Genomic DNA, 4,393 nt, shown 5'->3' on the forward strand with positions numbered 1-4,393 from the left:
CTGGCCACCACACAAACTAACTAGCTAACAGTCTTCTTCTGGACCAACACACACACACACACACACACACACACACACACACACACACACACACAAATGCTAGCTGGAGGACTTGCCTAGCGTAAGCCAGTCCCTGGATTCCATCCCTGGCATGCTAAGTCATAAAACTTAAAAGCAAACTAGTAAGCAAGGTACAGGTGTGGAGTGCCACCAGGTGTGTTCCCACTTCAGGCTCCGTGCGTTCTGAGGGTCCCAGGGATCACAAAGAAACAGGTTCTGCTCCCCATACTCCGGTGTGTCTCTTTGAACTTCACACAAAGGCGATGGTGTGATCCATTTTTTCCACAGTTGCAGGCACCTCAGGAGAAACAGCCAATGAGGCAGGCATTCAGATTGGGCCTTAGCAGTTTTCCATCATTAGCAGCTGCCTCATTCCCTTAAAAGGTCCTGTAATCTCTTTTATAAATCCCTTGACATCCCCAGCTGGCCCCTCTCCACACCACTCCGAGCATTTTTCTTGCAATCAAGCGGGAAGGGCCTCAGAATTTTCCACCTCTCTGAGCAACTTCCCCGTGCAAACTTCCCCGTGCTATTCACTGGCTGAAGGTGGCCTCTGTAATGTAATCCGAGCTCCATGGACATGATAACACCTTAACTGCAGCCAAGTTTAATTCAGAACAAATGTTCCTCACGTTCATACCTTTTTGGAAAGGCATCCCATTCTAACAGCTGGAGCTGTGAGGGGGTCAGGGCGAGGGGAGCCCAATGAGATCTCCAAACACAAATCTTGATTTTTATCCACATGAACACATTGAGCCACTACAGTCCACTCATCTCCCAGGGGCCTCCATCACCTTTCCTGAGATGATAGCATAATTCCTGTCACTTCCTATACTGTATATCTACTGTACACAGCAACCCAGGAAAAGTCCTTACCAAGATGGAATGGAATTGGCTAATGAATCAAATATATATGAGTTGATAGAAGTTGCCATGGTTATACAATTTGCCAAGGAACATGTGAGTCAACACGTGATCAAAGCGCACTCCTCTCAGAACAGGTAGGTATTTATTTGACTTGTATATTTATAGACCTGTGTTCATAGCACCAATAGCCACCAAAGCTTTCCAAAAAGTAAAAAGCAAGTCAATTTGTCTGTTGAAGGATGAATAGATAAACAACAGAAACAAGAAAAATGGTGACTACATGAAACAGGGTTATAGCCTTAAAAAAGGAGCAAGATCTTGGCCTAAGCTTCAACACAGATCAACCTTGAGAACTCAGTGAAACAAGCAGGTTGCAAAAAGATAGACACTCTATTATTCCCCTTAAATAAGATACAGTTTAGCAGATATGAAGTGTCTATTCAGGAGGATGAAGATGTTCAAGAGATGGATAGGGATGGGCCTACAAGAAGGCTCAGGGGTTTAAGGCACTTGTTGCCAAGATTGACAACCTGAATTCAATCCTCAAGACCCACATAGTAGAAGAGCAGACGCCACAGTGCTGTCCCTTGACCTCAGGCTAGGAATGTCATGTGGCAGGATTTTCCCTGTCCAATTACATTAAAATATTAGTGCAGCAGAAGGCCTGTGATTGAACAGGGAAAAGGGAAACGGAGCGAAGAGTTGCAAGGACAGAGAACGACTTGGAGGAGGGGGAAGAAAGCAAGATGGAGGACAGACAGGAAGAAGATCCTGAACCAGCGTGGCTTTAAATAGCCACAGATAGATATGATATCATAAAGGATAGAGTGATTGGGATAACTTGTCTAATCTAGGTGAGCAGTTTGTATCATTATCAATTGACAATGAAATTATTGCATGGGCATCTTGTGAATTGAGACTTTATTAATATATAAATCTGACTTACTAATTGAAAGCTTCTAGAGCTTTGTTTCTACCGGGTTACTGGGTGTTGTGGTGGCTGATCACAGGGTAGATGGTCATTGCATGGGGCTGGCATGGCGGCGAAGGGAACGCTGGAGCTCTGACCCCACCAGAGAGTTGGCGGGCAGAAAGTAGTTGGATGAAGCATGGGAACTTGGCAGTTCTATTTGTAATATTTCCCGCAACAACATTGCTCAGTTCAGAGTGTTTGCCTAAAACCCTGAGTTTGATCTGAGTATCACACAACTGTAATCCCAGCACACGGGAGGGAGAGCAGGTTGACCAGAGACTAAAGGTCATCTCCAGGTACATTGTGAATCTGAGGTCACCCTGGACTACGCAAAAACCCTTCGTCAAAAAGAAAAAATAAAAACTCAGACCTGCAATATGGCTCAGCAGATAAAAGGACCTGTCACCAAGCCCCTGATGACCAGAGTTTGACCCCTGGAACTTTCATGCAAGAAAGGGAGAACTGACCCTTGCAAGTTGTTCTCTGACCTCCACACAGTATTGTGGTACACATGGCCACAATCAATCCATCAATATAAAATCAATACTCATTCTACTGATGAAAGGAAATTTCCTAACTGGCCCTATCTTCTAACTAAGACCATCTGAAGTCAACAAACATGTACTGTTCTGTGACATTCAAGTTCTTTTGGAGGCCAATTGAAATAACAAATGAACGCCACATTTGGTCACAGTAAGATCTACCTGAGTCCATTTGAGGCCTGGGCAATGGATACCCAAGGCACTTTACTAGTTATTCCCATGGGAGTTTTGACAGGTTTTACTGATCGAAGGATTACATGAAGCTGGTTTCAAGCTGAATCCCAAAGACAGGGAAAATTTTTCTTGTATTTACCAGGTGCCTGGAGATCAACGTTACCTCATTCTGCATGAATTTAAGGAGCGCCTAACAGATGCCATTGTTACATCAGACTTCTGGCCACATGGTCAATAGATATTTGCTAGTTGCTAACTCTGTACTGAACAATAAAAAATAGATGAAATAATTACTCTTCTCAAGAAATTCAGCTTGGTCTAAACAAGGAGTTAAGACTGACCTCACGCCCCCAGAATAGCAGTGCATGCCTGTAATCCCAACACCTAGGAAACTGAGGCAAGACAATTGCCATGAGTTCAAGGCTAGCCAGGGCTACATAGCAAAATCCTCTCTAAATGACCAGACAGGACTGGTACCCAGGTATGTACATGGTACAGAAATAAATCAGAAAAATTAAGGGGTCAAAGTGACTCCAGAAACTGAAGAATAGGCGAGGTATTCTGTGTGGCAGCTAGGGGTGGGGGTTGTGGGTGTAGATCCAGGGAAAGTGTCACGGAGGAGGCAGTGTTGGAGCCCAGCACTGAAGAATTCTGTTACTTTCATAAGCAAGAACAGAAAAGATCATTCTGGGCAGAGAGGAGAGCCAATCAGGCTGCTGCTGTTAGTCCATGTGCTTGAAGCCAGTGCCTCCTCTCCAAATGCATGTTGACTTTTGCTCTAACAGCTGAGTCCTGTTCAGTTGTCCAATGAGCTCTTGGGCCTTCCCCAAATTAACTCCTAAGGTCCTATAGGACCTTAGGCATAGAGGTTCAGGAGGACATGAGCCAGGCTTCACGCCTCTCCTGAACTCAGACCTCTGTCCTATGACTATACATCTCTGGCCAGAAAGGAAGAACGCTCCACAAAGGCCTTCTCCCTCCTGTTTTAGCTGTTAGAGAGAAAGAGAAAGGAAAATGTTGTTCCTCATTTGGGGATCATAATTCTTTACAGAAAAAAAAAATGATAAAGTCTAACTTGTCCATGGGATTGTTTCTGCATTTGTTCATGTCGAGATACTCACTAGATACACTGCACACACATATAGTATAGATACATACAATGGACAGACAGACAGACAGACAGACACACACACACACACGATTCCAACAGCAAATATCTATAAGAAGATAAATGTAATATGTTGTATATACACGATTAATTAACCCTAAAAAGAAAATAATTCCTGGGGCTGGGGAGATTGCTTCAAAAGCATGTTTCTCTTCCAGAGGAGCCAGGTTCAGTTCCCAGCACCCACATGGTGGCTCACAAGCATCTGCAATTCCAGTCCCAGGTGATCTGATTCCTCTTCTGGCCTCTGTGTGTGCCAGGTGTGGGTGGGGTACACTGAAGTACATGCAGGCAAAACAACCTTACACATAAACATAAAATAAAATAATGAGAGAAAAGATACGAAAAAGAGGATAACTCTTAGCTGGGAGTGGGGTTGCAGATCTAACATTCCAGCACTCAAGAGCAGGAGACAAGAGGATCATCACAGGTTCAAGTGCAGCCTGACTTTAGTAAGTTTCCAAGCCAGTTCATGCTGCACGGTGACGCCCTTTTAGGTGTCAAAAACCTAAAAAGGCAATGAAAGAGAGAAAGAGAAAGAGAGAGAGAGAGAGAGAGAGAGAGAGAGAGAGAGAGAGAGAGAGAGAAGAAGAGAAGAGAAGAGAAGAG

This window comes from Mus pahari, chromosome 5 (assembly GCF_900095145.1).
Source record: "Mus pahari chromosome 5, PAHARI_EIJ_v1.1, whole genome shotgun sequence".
In the NCBI taxonomy this organism is placed as follows: Eukaryota; Metazoa; Chordata; class Mammalia; order Rodentia; family Muridae; genus Mus; species Mus pahari.